This window comes from Tenrec ecaudatus, chromosome 16, assembly GCF_050624435.1.
Source record: "Tenrec ecaudatus isolate mTenEca1 chromosome 16, mTenEca1.hap1, whole genome shotgun sequence".
NCBI classification, from domain to species: domain Eukaryota; kingdom Metazoa; phylum Chordata; class Mammalia; order Afrosoricida; family Tenrecidae; genus Tenrec; species Tenrec ecaudatus.
In genome coordinates this window covers 41,352,512-41,367,918 of record NC_134545.1, presented here as the reverse complement: position 1 = coordinate 41,367,918, position 15,407 = coordinate 41,352,512, and the positions used below count along the sequence as shown (strand labels likewise).

At 46.0% G+C, this 15,407-nt stretch overlaps 1 protein-coding gene across 4 annotated transcripts in view; it reads right to left on the bottom strand.

Moving 5' to 3' along the window:
* The window catches only part of KCNMA1 (potassium calcium-activated channel subfamily M alpha 1), a 992,499-nt gene that overhangs the window by 380,153 nt on the left and 596,939 nt on the right, over positions 1-15,407 (bottom strand). The gene's annotated exons all lie outside the window — the stretch shown is intronic.

Genomic DNA, 15,407 nt, shown 5'->3' with positions numbered 1-15,407 from the left:
GGATTGTAAATTATATAATCGAAAGGAGGTATTAATGACAATAACAGATCTTAGATTGTGAGAATCTGGCGTGCAAAAGGATGTGGATGACAGTGGAAGTTCAAAGTACATTTGCAGGATCGACACGGGGAATAAGCCTCCAGTGAATGCCCTCTAACCGTAATCGAGAGATGGGAATAACCTGGCTCGCCGATAGACCCAATTGGAGAGTCAACTAGAGTAGATTAAAGTGGGGAAAAACATCTGATTGAATGGTTAAAACCTTGTCACTTGATCTCCTTTCTGATATACTTTGGGCTTGATCAGTTTTTGTTTTTCTCTGTGTGTGCATGTTCATATTGCGGTTTGTCCCTATTGTATTTTGTCATTGCTGGTCACCTTCTTGACCAGCAATGACCAGCTATGTGTTTTCTATGTTCTTTTGGTTATTGAAACCCAGGACAGGTGAGACAGCTATGTTCCTGCGGGGGCTGGGAGGAGCTAATATTAAGAAGTTCAAGAAGGAAGAAAATGTTTGAAACTGCTTTTTGCTAGCTATCATACAAATGTGTGCTTATACCTAGCCTGTAGAACGAAGGTGTCTCTAACACCTTTCCTTCCTTCATCCCGTGGGGCACTCAATGGAGGCTCACTGAGTACCCCCCAAGTGTTCAAGAAAGCCTGCTGGCACAGCAGTTAAGTTTTAGCTGCTGACCAAGAAGCTCACAGTTCAAATCCACACCGGTTCCACATAAGAAAGATGTGGCAGTCTGCTTCCAGGAAAATCTGCAGCCTTGGGGAACCCAAAGGGCAGGTCTACGCTGTGCTGCAGGGTCATTCTGGGTCAGAACCACTTGACCGCCATGGTGTGGTTTTACATGACCATGTGTCAGAAGCTTCTGTGTGGCTCAGTTGACATGCGTTGCTGCCAACTCAGACACCACAAAAGAAAGGCCTGAAGAATACGCCCCCAAAGCAGCCTGTGAAAACCCCACGGAGCATGATCGATTGCACCACACAGAATCCCCACGAGGCCGAGGCGGCTCGATGATCACCGGCTCGTTTTGCCGGGGCCATTTGTCAAGAGCTCTGCCCAGTTCTTAGGAAAACATAGACCCAACACAGTCCCTGCCTCAGTGGAACGCACAGGCTACCGGTCAGAAAGTGTGGATAAGAAAGATCTTCTAAGCGCCTTTCCAATGATGACGATGGTAAGTGCGAAGAAACGATATGTGGCTTTACTTTCATCACACCCCGATCGTTGCTGGAATCATCAACTAGCTGCACCCACACTGCATTGAGCTAGGTGGGGTTTCTTCTCTTCTTTCTCTCTTTTTCTATATGGAGGATGCAGTGGTTACATTGGGCTGCTCACCGCAAGGTCAGTGGTCTGAAACCAGCGGCGGCTCCATGCGAGAAGGACGAGGCTTTCTACTCCTGTACAGAGTGACAGTCTCAGCAACTCACAGGGACAGCTCTACCTTGTCCTACAGGTTCTCTAGGAGTTGGAATTGACTTGACAGCAGTGAATGACAATCTGTTTCCTGTGTGACATTCTTCCTCTGGAACCCAGCACCCGGAATACAGCCTCAAACAAGGGCAATTAACAATCAACTTCACTGCTATCAAGTCCATCCAAGTCATAAAGACTCTATAGGGGAGTTTCTGAGACGAAATCTTTATGGGAATAGAAAGTCCTGTCTTTCTCTCATGGAGCCCCTGGTGGTTTTGAACTGCAGAACTTGTGGATTGTAGCCCAAGGGGTAACCACTACACCACCTGAGCTCCTACATGGTAGATAGTCACTGCTAGATGAATGAAAGAAGCAAATAAATAATGGAAGAAATTTGGTTAAATCCCATCACATCCTAGACGTCTGTTTCACAGAGGTGAAATAAACAGGCATGAGGGTCCCACACCTTTCCAGTTTACCACTCGGTAATTCTTCCCATCTGTGTAGCTAACCCTCCTCCGACTTTCTGATCCACTTGTCTCCATAGACAGAAGGCAGACTCTCTCTGAGTCAGCCGCCAGATGCATCTCCTCCTGAAATGACACAGGAACCCTGCCTGAGGCAATGAAGCCCACGCCAATCCTTGTTTCAGGCCGCTGCTGACAACAAGCAGGGCAGCCAAAATCTGCTCATGATCTTCAGCATCAAGGACGTCCAGGCTGAACACACACCAGCACAGCAGAGAGATGACATTGAGTTCATAAATTGGCCATTAGGACTAAGAAGCATAAAGATTTTCTCTCCAAGCAGTTTAATTTTTCAAGATGATAGACGTCTATTTAAATACAGGAAACACACAAATCCTATCTCCATTGCCTTCCCATGCGACTGATTTTTTTAAAAATATCCTGGAATATAAGGCACACTGAAAGCCTGATTCCAGAGTGATTGCATGGATCTCTTCCTTTGCACTCTGGGCGGCAGTATGGAAATGACTTTGACGATAGTGTATCTGCAGCTTCACTGAAGTTGTTTGCTCTTCTCGCCCTGTCAGATACTTGTTCTAAGCAGGACTTCTCATTAGTTCCTTCCCCGTGGAACACTGACGGGAATTTGCATCTCCACTATCATAAGCTACATTTTAACAATATCCCCAGGTGGTTCTTAAAGAACCCCATCTTTATGTATACGTAGGACTCACCTGGGGATCTTGTTAACTAGTAGATTCCGATTTAGAGCATGGGGAGGAAGAGCAAAGGCAAATTCTCAGCAGGGATTCAGAGCGGAAGGAGCCTGGTGCAGAGTCCTGTTTCTAAGGCAGCCACAGGCCCACTCTCAGTGCTTCCACCGCCACTGCTGCTGCCAGACAGCCCCAGCGGTTAACAGCTCTGAACTTCATGTGGTTTCTCATGGTGTCATGCGTCTTTATTTTTGTCTCATAAAAATGCATTTTCTCAGCCCCACTGCGTTGAAGATCAACCAGTCAAAGGAGGGGACAAAAATACCATAAAAAAAAAAAGCCAGGCTTTCTCACGCAGAAAAAAGAAGCCGATAAAAGAAATGACAACACAGGATAAAAATATTCACTGATATTTTGGGTGCTGCTCGTATTAGGTTGCCTGTGCTAAGAAAACATACCACATGAAAAGCTCTATTAGTTTCCATAGAAATGACTTCCGTGATGCACGTCAGCGATAGTATTGTGTGACTTTGCCTTGCAAGGGGGAAAGGATGAAATAACAAAGTGTGAGTAAAGTCACACGGCGGTTCGTATTTAAATGGAAGCCCTCATTTAAATGCCACGTCCCGGTACATATTCTGCACTGCTTTACTGGCTACACACATTATAAGTACACTCAAGTTTACTGATAGTTACTATTTCTGTTTAGACCTGACAATCATATCTATTCATACTCTAAACCTTAGAGTCATTTTTTGAAGTTGCCAAATTGACATGCAAAGAAACAAAGTAACAGAGTATTTCAATATTCCTCTCAAATTCAAAGCCAACGCAGTCAAAAGATAGAAGGAAAATCTCCTACAGGCTTAATTCAAAATCATCCTTCATTTTAGTGAAACTGGTAACACTCATGTTAGAATGTCTCTCCTTAACCTGCCTTTAAAGTCCATTTAGATCGGGGTTTGTTGAGGGAGTCAGTTCTAGTTCATGTCCACTTTGAATTTTGACTGCACATGTTGGTTGGCAGAAGGCGATGGATGACAGCAGAAGCCCAAAATCCATTTGCAGGGTCCGCACACGGGTGAAGTGTGGGAGAGTCCTCTTGGACCATCGTCACAGGTATGACTAGGCTTGTTATCAGAGGGCATTGTCCAGGTGAATGTGGTGCATAGACTGTAGAAATCCCATTGCCATCCAGCAAGGCTGACTCATAGTGAGTCAGCCCACGCTGGGTTTCTGAGACGGCAACTGTCGACGGAAGCAGAAAGCCCAATCTTTCTCTGGAGCAGCTGCTGGTGACCACCACACCAAATGTAATATCTTACTTGGTCTCTTGTTGACCCATTTAAAAGTTGCTTCAGTAAAAAGAAAATCTTATCAAGTGAAGGTGAAATGCACATGGATCAAGCCTACGGTAAATCCCTTCTGACCATAGACCAGGTATGTGACTAACCTTCCTATCACGTAGAGTGTAATGGAAAGTGGATTCTGGAAGATGCAGGGAGGGTAAAATTTAACACCTTATCATCTCCCTTTGACCCCGCTTAAAGTCGTTTGAGTTTCCAATATTTTCTTCTTCCTTTAAACTTGAAGGTGTCTCTGTGTTTTATTTTGTTATTGTTGATAGTTTTGGGAGGAGTTTGTTTTGTTTTTTGTTATTTTAGTTTGGTATGTTTTCCCTTATATGAAATCCAGGCTGGGTAAATCTATAGATAGTAACTGGATTAATGATTTCTTGGGGAGGTTGGGGGTAAATTGGGAGCTAAAGCAATGAGTACAAGAAAGAAAAATGTTCTAAAATCGATTGTGGCAGTGATTGTACAACTATTCTTGATAAGATTGAATTGTTTGATATATAAATTATGTGTCCATAAAATTATTTTTTAGAAAGTCTAAAAAAATAAAAAGTCAAGATATCTGCCTCGCACTTGTATTTTTCAGGCTTCTCCATGCAGTCTGAGGGACCTTTAAAGAATGTGTTAACCTCTAAGATTTAAAAAATGAGTTCTTTCAGTGAAAGTTAGCCAGCATTCTCAAAAGGAGAAAGCAGAGGATGCAGGCAACAGTTGCTATGCTGTTTTCCCACTCTTTTACAGTAGGTGGCAGCATGGCACAACAAATCTTTTCAGAACCATTACTACCCCACCCTTCCCCTCCAACCTCATTGCCAAGGTGTCTATTCTGATTCATAATGACTCTACTGGGCAGAATAGAACTGCCCCTGTGGGTTTCCTAGAAGGTGAATCCTTGAGTAGCAAGGCTCATCTTTCTCCGCAACTACTGATCTCGCGAGTAGCAGTCTAGCTCATCACAACTACAGCCCGGGCAGGGCAGGGCAGGAGGCCCAGTTGTCACTGATGGGAAGGAACATACTGATGCTGTGATATTCATATTTCCACTAGGTTCCGTTGTCCTGTAATAGAATCTTAGTCCTTAGTCTCTACCAGACCAGAAACAAGTTTACTAGTGGACAGGAAGCTTACAAAGAATTGTTAAGAATGTAACTCACAAGTTGTCTGACAATGTGCGCTTGGCATGGCACACCACTGACACGTGAGCAAGCATGTCTGGCTCCGTTTGCAAATGCAACCTTTAGTGGCTCGTGTGGCAGCACTCATCGGTCACCATGAGTGCTTTGTTTGTTTGGTCTGTTTTGCTTAGTTAGCCTGTTTGGGAGTATCAGTGTCTGCAAGCAGATGCCAAGTTAGGGGCTTTCTAGAGGGCACTGACCTATAGATGGTTTAAGAAGGAGAAATTGTCTAAGATGGTCATTTCTTATGAAGAAGATAAAGCTGCACACTATAATGATTTCCAAAGGGCCAGTAACTGCGCCCCCCCCACCAAACACTTATCCAGAGGAGAATGTGCTACTTCACATTAAGAAAGTGTCCAAATGGCAGGAATTAGCCAAGGCAATGATCAGCTACTATTTTTTAATGTTATGTCTAACTGCTATATTTATTCCCATCAAAACACAAGATCCATAAGACAACACCGCCCACCTACCCCCACTCACACACATTATGAACATTAGAACACAAGATCCACAAGACACCCCCCACAATCTATCTGTATCCAGCTTCCTCTTCTTCTCCCTTCTCCTTGCTTTCCTTCTCTTTCTCCCTCCCTAATCGTCCTCCTCCTTCTCCTCCTCTCCTTCCTCTCTCTCTCTCTCTCTCTCTCTCTCTCTCTCTCTCTCTCTCTCTCTCTCTCTCTCTCTCTCTCACCATATCCTGCGTTCCAGGCTCCTGAAGCAGGAGTCATAAAGCTCAGGCCTGGGGAGAATGTTCCCAGCAGTATAAAATGCTAAGTCTTTTACAGCCTGTCGCTTGGGATACTTCTACAGAACGGGCTGGCTTTTCTCAATGTGCTTGGGAAGGAATGTATACTTCTTTGGAGGAAGTCTTAGCACTCCCAGCTCTCTTCTCTACATAGCAGCCAGTTCCCACATCTTGAGCACATGGTCCAGATCATGGGAGTTTCCAGGGATATGCATAAACCTCTTAATGGGACAAGTAATTACGTCTCCTTGTTGCTCTGCTTAGCATGTTTAGCTGATCCTTGGCTTCCCGTTACTTTATCTGCACCATGTTGGGTTGAGCAGTAGACATGGACAAAAACTCAACCCCGTGGCCCCAAGGCTTCCTTGTGGTGCAAATATCCAAACCCAAACGCACTGCCTTGGCTAGATTCTGACTTCTAGCAACCTTACAGGGTATAGCAGTTCAAGTTCACCCAGGGAACCTCAGCAGAAAGTCCTAGTCATTGATTTCCCAAAATACCAACTAGTGAAAATCCTACTACCACAGCTCTCGGACACACATGGGGCCAGCGTGAGTCATAATGAACTTGACAGCAATTGGTTTGTATTCACGGTATTGTTGGGAAAGTCCCCACCTCCATTCACTTGTTGCAGTGCCAAGCCCTGCACATCATCCTTGCTGAAAGGCATACTGCGCGAATGAATAAATAAAACGATAATAGCCATGCCACTCTCGAGAGTGTCATAAGCAAGGAGCTGAGTCCCATGCTCCAGTCCCCTTTGCTGATCTACTGAATCCCACGCTGGGCTCGTGGTTAGAGAAAGCTGGGGCGCCTTGGGTCTCTGGTTGTACCGACAGGTAAGTGCTCAACTGGCAACTGAAACACGGGAAGTTCAGTTCATCCAAAGGCCTCAGCGGAAAGGATCCATAGAGACCAGTGGTTCTCAACCTTCTCATGTCGCGACCCTTGCATAGAGTTCCTCATGTGGTGGTGACCCCAACCATGACATTATTGTCATTGCTACTTAATAACTGTCATTTTGCTACTGCCATGACTCAGGTGACCCCTGTGAAAGGGTCATTCGACCCCCAAAGGGGTCACACCCGCAGGTTGAGAACCGCTGCTCGAGAAGGTGCTGGAGGATAAGGGTTATGCTACTCATAACAAACTTGGAGGTTCAAGCCCACCAGCTGCTCCGAGGGCAGAAGGGGCTGCCTGCCCCCGTAAAGATGTATGAGCTACGAAACCCTACAGAGACTTGCTGGGCATTGGCACGGACTTAATAGTAGAGGATTTGGATGGGGTTTAGAAAAATAACAGAGTTCCCAAGAGGATTGGAAAGAGCCCTGTGGGTGCTGTCAGGTCCGCTTTGGGCTGCTAACAGAAGGCTGGCAGTTCGACCAAGCCATCACACCAACCACTTCTCAGGAGAGAGATCACTGTCTACTCCACAGTGATTTCCAAAGCTTCAGAAGCCCATACGAGGGCACTCTGGGTCATAATGTGCTCCATGGCAGTGGGGGTGGGGAGTGGGTGGAAGACTTGAGTCCACCCAGGGGCGCTTCAGTAGAACACGCCGGCGATTTGTGTCTAAAGCAGCAGCCCCAAAATACCTGCAGGCGCAATATCTCCGCTGACACACATGGAGTCCACACGAGTCCGAACTGGTTGGATGGCAACTGACAGTGGTGATGGCAGAAAAAGATCACCCCAAATGGGTGCTAGAGGAAATACTGTAACTAATAAGCACAGCAGAGGTTTTGCTCTCACTGGCAACCCAGGAACTGGAAACACCTTGGAAGCTAATGGAATATGGGATCGGTAGACTTCATAAGGAAAGGGGCCTCTGCTCAAGCTGTACCTCAATATGGAATCTGATGTGTTAGCTCCAATTTAAATGACTCCAGTTTCAGATTGAAAAGGATACTAAAGAAGGAATTACATCAACAACAAAAACGTACTTCTATTTTAGAATGTAGCAATTGTACCTCCGGCTGGAATCCCAGAATCCCCAAAACCGGCATAGCAGTCAGCACAGGAATTCACATGGGACCTCATTCTAAAATGGACCAGTGTTTCTCGGTGTGGGCCCCAAAATAGCAGCATCACGATCACATGGGAACTTGTTAGCAGTGCAGTTCTTCCAGTCTGTCCTACCACAAGTGGACTGAACCAGAACCCCAGGGAGCAAGCCCAGCAGCCTGCATTCTAATCGCTCCTGCTGATGAGTAAGAATGCATGCACATTCAAGGGTGAGAACCACTGGCCTTTCGGGACTATGTGGATCTGACTCATGGTGACTGTGTGCCAGGGTTCTACCGGGCTCTGCTTTTTTTTTTTTTTTAAAGCATCCCTGCTGGGCTGCTGCAGTCCATCATCTGGAGACTCTGAAAATGTAGTAACCAACTGCACCGAATCATGACCAGCCCCTGACTCAAGAGATCTGGCAGGGGCTTGAGTGAGCCTATTTCTCTTCAATTCCTCAGGTACCCAAGCTTGTTCTGTGGACCTAAGACCCACCACTGGGCAGGATTTCTTAAGTCTTGCTACCACAAATTACTTGGGGAACCATAAAATATTCTAATTTATTCCGTCTTTAGTACAGTGGGCATATGAGCAGAATTCAAAGCACCCTAGGTGAGTCTAGTTCCTGCCAAGAGTGATGAAGCATCGCTGGAGGGCTGGTTAAAAACCAAACACCAAGCCCTGCCCAGAGAGTCGGAGTCTATGAGGCTGGGGTTGGGCTTAAGAATTTCCATTGCCATGCAGCACCCAGGTGATTCAGCTGACTGGCAAACCCTACCTGAAGAGCACTGAGTTGCTTACAACTAATAGCAATGCTACAGGGCAGAGTAGTAGAATTACACCCCCTTGGATTTCTGAAGCTGTAAATCTTAGCAAGAGCAGAAAGTCTCATCTTCCTCCCAAGGAGCAGCTGGTGGATTTGGAAGACTGCCCTCCAATTAACAGGCCCAACTGATAAACAACTGCACCACCAGGTCTCCTTGTTGAATACATGAGATGGACTTCAAGTAGGCTGGCCAACCAGCCTCCCTCCACTCCTCTTCTGAATTCTTATGCTGTTACTGTTCTTCTGTCTAAATATCCCCAATTAAGTGATCAATGTCTTAAGTGCAAAATCTAGTTGTCTTCTCGGCATCGGTCACCCCTCGACGTCAGTAACTGCACACATTAGGAGTTTACTTGCCTCAGTGCAGTCACACCTGGCAGGTGTTCTTTTTGTAAAATCATTTTATTGGGGGCTCGTACAATTCTTATCACAATCCATACATCCATACATTGTGTCAAGAATATTTGTACATTTGTTGCCATCATCCTCCTCAAAACATTTGCTTTCTACTTGAGCCCTTAATGTCTGCTGCTCATTTTCCCTCTGACAGATGTTCTTGATGCTTGTTTTATTCCTGCCTGACCTGATAAGCAGGTCAATCCTTTAGGGTCTGTGTTTATAAAAACAAAACCAAAATGCCCCCACACCTACTTTTTAGAAATGCAAAGTTGAAAGTATGTTCAGTCCTAGAGGTTTAGGTTGCTATCAGCGTTGCTCCGATTATAGCCCGGGTGAAGCGCAATCATCTGTAGATGTTTGGGCACCTTCACAAGCAAACAAACCCCTACTGCTGAATGTGTTCCTTGAAGACATTCATTTTAAGATGTTATTTCTAGCTTGGCATCTAAAGACCAGTGCAAGTCAATGAAGTCTTAGGGTCTCTGCTGCCTATGGAGGGCATCTTCTATAACGCAGGCCCCTGCCGAAGCAATGCCAAAGGAACACAAGAGGAAATCTCTTAGAAGGAAACAATGTTTCGACAGTCGGCTCCCTCAAACATATTCAACTTTTTAGCATTCTACTAAGTAGAACCTACTTTGCAGAGAAAGCCATCTTCAGAAGTCAGTGGCAAGGGCTGAGCTGCCTCTACGCTTAGTTCATTGATCTTGCTCACACAGCAAGTGCATCTTCACACTGGTCCACGATACATGGTCCCACTGACTTTTCTTTCCCCTTAAAGTAAGCTCGGCTCTCATCTCTAAAGTGATACCACTTCATGAGGGACTAGGGGAAAGAACATGGTTTATTTTTAGTTACAGGCTGTCCAGGATTTAAGGACAATTTTTAACTGCCTGGTACTGTTGTGTAAATTTGCTCTCACACCGAAATGATTGGAGCAGCCCCTACTGGTAACAAATTCATCATACAAACAATTCAACAAATTAGGATATCTTCACAGGCTACATGTGCTACTTGAAAGTAATTGGAAAGCCTTCCAGTCTTTTCTTGTAGTAACCCACTGTTGTCCGTCCTGCTGACTCACAGAGACCCCAGACAGCTTCCTTCCTCACTCTCAGAAGAACAGCCCAGGGTGGCGGCCTGCCATCTGGCAGCTCTCAGCCCAGTCCTAACCCCACCATCGCCACGCTTCCTCTACTTGCACTAACTTAAATCTAAAACCCACTTCAGTAGAGCCCACCCCAACTCAGAGAGCCTTTCTGTGGAGGGAAAATCTTTTTGGAAGTACACAGCCTCATCATTCTTCCTCAAAGCAGCTGGTGGGTTTGAACTACCAACCTTGCGGTTGGGACCCTCAACGTTTGCACTAGAGCAAGGCTAAACAGGAACCTTATGCACCTGTTCCAAATTATCTACAAAGTCTTAAAGACTCAGGCAGCAATGGATTTGGCTTATGTCCCAGGGAGACTACCTGGTTTGGGTAACTTGTATTGACTGGATCTAGTGAAAAAGAGCAATAGCAACAAAAGCTAGTGCAGAGGATAGTCAGTCATAGTGATTCTGTGAAATCAGTTAAAAAAAATTAAGGACTGGGATGATTTCTTTTTTGGAATAATCAGCGAAATTGTCAGGGCATCATTGTAGCTCTTATCAGGGTCTAAAGCAAAGAGAAAGCTGCCATGAGTGCTTAATTTGATCCAGCAGGAGAATCAGCGTTTTAAGCGTAGCTAGAATCGGTCGGTACGTTTATGTTGTGAGAGGCAGCATAGCATTGGCGAGCATAGCCCGTGGGGTGGACAGTCAGGCTCAGATCTGGCTACAGTACTGACTTAGACTCTGCAATGTACGAAATGCACCTAGGTCTTCGCTTTCCTCTCCCAGCACAGCACCAACAGTGAGAGAACTGCTTTCTCAAGGGCTGTGAAGAGAATTAACGCCGAGGATGTGCACGCACAGTTGCACACACGTGTCATGTGAGCCCATCCCGCTTGACTCTGGAATAGGAGCACTTTTTATCTGAGAGCCCATCCTTGTGCCCTTGCTCTTGTTCTAGCTAAACACACCTGGCCCAAGAGGGGAAACTGCGCCTTTTCTACTCTGTTTCATTTAGCAGAGACAGAACCACCGCTGTTGAGGGAGGTTCACTTTGCACTTCAAAGAATCTGGATGTCAACATGTGGGCTGGGCACCCTCCTGGAGGAGGTAACTTTGGGGTGCTCAGGGCCCTTCCTCCAGACCTGGGCACCGTCACTGGGAACCAACGGAGCTTGTTCCAGGAGGAAAGGGAGTGGGACGCTCATGTTTACAGTGGTTGCGTTTAACAACTAGGTGTTTGTCAGAAGACCAATACTACTTTATGGGAGAGCAAATGTAACTGCCCATTTCAGGATGAGCCAAATGAAGTAAATATTTGACTTCACAGAATCCAGCAAACTCTGGGACATTCCTGTAGGGGGAACCAGAGACTGTTTTCCTTCTGAGTCTTTCCAGTTCTTTCTGTAGAGGTCAGAGAATCATGAGTCCTGGGGAAGGGGCGGGGGAGTGGCTGGAGCCAAGCCTAGCATTTCATGTTTCATCTATGGAGGCCTTTAATGACGTTTGGAGATGTGAAATGATAATGGATTTCATGTTTAAAGTGTACCAAGGATTTCCTCAACATCTACTGAAGTATGTATTTATTAAGTCATTTGGATACAGATGTCTTTTCACTAAAAATCACCCTGACAAATAGGTATCCAAATATGAGTACAGAAGTGTTATGGATACACAGAGTAGAAGTCACGGTTCACAGGATCACAGGATATGTTCTAGAACATAGGTTTCCAAACTTATTTGTCCTAGTGCCCCGTTTTCAGAAAGAAAAAACAATTACTCATGGCCTCACCCCACCCCACCCCACCCCCTGGTAATTGAAAATGTTTTTATTATAGCCCATACTCCAGGATAAGTGTCTGGTTCTGCAGCCCCCCTGGATCACTCCAGCAATTGCCGACTTTGACTTTGGGAAACACTGGTTTAGAGCAGTGGTTCTCAACCTGTGGGTCGTGACCCCTTTGGAGGTTGAACAATCCTTTCACAAGGGTTGCCTAAGACCATCGGTAAACACATATCTCCAGTGATCTTAGGAAGTGAGGCACCGCTTCTCTATCCGTCTCCAGGCCGGTCTGCCCACGTACATGTAACCGGCATGAAGACTGTTACCCATACTATACCATGTTTCCAGACAAAACTTCATTTCTTTGTCATTAGAAACAAACATTTCACAATATAGAATTATATATTGTTTTTGTGATTTTATGTTCAATTTTAACAATGAAAATACATCCTGCCTATCAGATAATTACATGACGATTCATAACAGTAGCAAAATTACAGTTATGAAGTAGCAATGAAAATCGCGTTATGGTTGCAGATCACCACATTATGAGGCATGGTATGAAAGGGTCGTGGCACTAGGAAGGTTGAGAACTGTTGATCTAGAGCAGGGGTCCTCAAACTTTTCAAACAGGGGGCCAGCTCACTGTCCCTCAGACCCGTTGGATGGCTGGACTATAATTTAAAAAAAAAAACTATGAACAAATTCCTATGCACATACCTTATTTTGAAGTAAAAAAACAAATGGGCAAGTACACCCGACGGGCCGGATAAATGTCCTCAGCGGGCCGCATGTGGCCCGCGGGCCATAGTTTGAGGACGCCTGCTCCAGAGCCTTACTTCTGAACTGGTGGTTCCCCAGACCAGCAGCAGCACATCCACCTGGGAAACTGTCCAAATTCAGAATCTCAGATCCACCTCAGACCTCCTGAAACAGAAGCTGCATTCTACTACGATGTCCTGGAGCTTCAGATGCACACTAGCCATTTAAAGGCACTCTGCTCGGGAGCTCTGCACCAGACATCAATAAGGATACATGCGAGTGGCCATCGTCTGCATACTGAAAGCAGTGTGAGGGCAGGGCTCGGGAGGCTCCGTTGTTCAAAAAATGCTAAACCTGTGTCCCACCTTTAGAGATTCAGATTTAATGGGTTGAAGGTTTGGTCTGAACATCCCGAGCATTAAAAGCTCCCCAGGGGATTCTAAGGTGCATAGCCTGGGACAGTTGTTCTCGAAATCCAATGAGTCAGTATTAATTAACCTGGCTGCTTGCTACAGCACACGATGCTGGCCCTCACTTGCAGAGATTCTGCTTCAGGTAGATCCTGAGACCTGCATTTCCAATACGTTCCTACGTGTGATAGTTGTGTGTGTGTGTGTGTGTGTGTGTGCCACTTGTAAATGCCACGAGTATGGCACTTGTAAGAAGATATAGGTGGAGTTTAGCCTGTCACTCAGGTCACAGCCTGATGACCTCCCATAGCTCTCCAGAGGCTGGTCTCCATCCATCTCTCTCTCTCTCTCTCTCTCTCTCTCTCTCTCTCTCTCTCTCTCTCTCTCTCTCTCTCTCTCTCTCTTACTCTCTCTCCCCCACTCATCCCCCCACTCCACCGCCTTTCACCTCCCTGCTTGCTGGCCACCCTAAGAGCTTCTGAAGCCCTCCCACATTTCCACCAACATGGCACACACACGACTTTGCACCCTCTGGCCTGTGACCTTCCTACATCATTGCATTTGGTGGTGTGGATCTGAAGAGCGACTTATGGACTAGCATCAGACTTGTGGACTTGAATTGGACTGGGTTGGGATGTTTTCTTGATATGTTATTGCTCCTTGACAGAAAGCACTCTCCTATACACATGTGAGTGTCATTGGTTTTGTGTCTCTACTGAACCCAGCCTAACACACCAGGTGCAGGTGCAGGGAGCCCACTGTCAGAATCACTAGCCTGCTGAGTTCAATAGCAGAGCTCCAGAGTCAGCCTGTCCTGGGCTGAGTTCTAGATCCACCATTCACCACCTCAGAAACTATACAACCCTAACCCTGTTTACTAAAAAAATTATTACTTAAAAAATTATAATTCATAAAATTCAAATAAGAGCTAATTTGCTCACCAGATGACTGAATATTAAGTACCATACTGCCTACGAGATGCTGAGCACAGTGCCTGGCTCTTAATAAGAAAACAATAATTATCACTTACTATAACAATTATATGAAAATGCACTCATTCATTCTTCCATTCAGCCAGCATAGACCGTGTGCCAGGTATTGTTCTAGGACTGCAGCTAGAGCAGAAAGACAAAGGGTCAAGGTTCCTACTTGATTGACATCGTTAAAGAAACAAAAACAAAAACCAGTTGCTTCAAGTCGACACTGGCTCCCAGGCACCCGCTCTGTCAGAGCAGAACTGCTCATCAGGGTTTTGGGAGCTGTGCTTCTGGAGGATCACCAGGGTTTCTTCCGAGGCACCTCTGGGTAGACTCGAACCACTTGGCTTTTGGTGAGCGCCACGTTTGCTAACTTTCAGCATCCAAGGGCAGAGAGCTGGCATTCTAGATGGATAGCATCATGTGGACGGACTCACAGCACTTACCACCAAAAGCCAAGGAAACAGCGGACAGGGAGAAAATCATTGCTACTGGGGAATGGGAGAGCTTCAAGCATGATCTGCCTTAATGAGGAGCTAGGTTTCAACCATCAGAGGTAGGGAGACGGTTTTTCAGGACACACGCTCCAGGAAAGGGGCTGCAGAGTAGAAAATGTTGGAGGTGCCGCAGCAGCCTGGACAGCAGAAACAGAACCTATACAGGACAGGGTCTGGGTACCAGGGCTGAATGCTGCAAGCTGTCCACCAGGGTCTGCCTACACACTCTAGCCAAACCACTTCTTTCTTTAAATCACAATTTGCTGAAAAGGATTGGGGCCAGGTCACTGTAACCAGGGACTCTTATTCATGCTTACCATCTGCAGAGGCTTGCCAATCTAAAGCTTAGATACCCACACCAGGCAGTCCTGATGCCAGCCTACAATGGGCTCCCTCAAAGGATCAGGCAGAGAAATTCCACGATTTTAGCCATGGCCCTGGCACGTAAGCCCCAAAGCGATAACTGGTGTTCTGCCCTACACATTGCAACCCTTGGGAAGAATAGTCTCATTACAACTCTTTAACCTCGTCGGCACCAGGAAGCCCTCTCTTCTTAGCCTTTGAAGTAAACTCCCCAAACCAAGAAAGCACGATTTCTAAAGAGCGAGGGGGTACGCAGAGCCTGCATGTTCTCCTAGTTGCTGCAGGTCTGAAGCAAGGGGCACACAGGCCTCACGAAGAGCAATGGGCAACAGGCAGTGCTGTATAGTCATCTGGCTCCTGGAAATGAAGCAGGAGGGGTACAGGCCCCCAAAAGGAC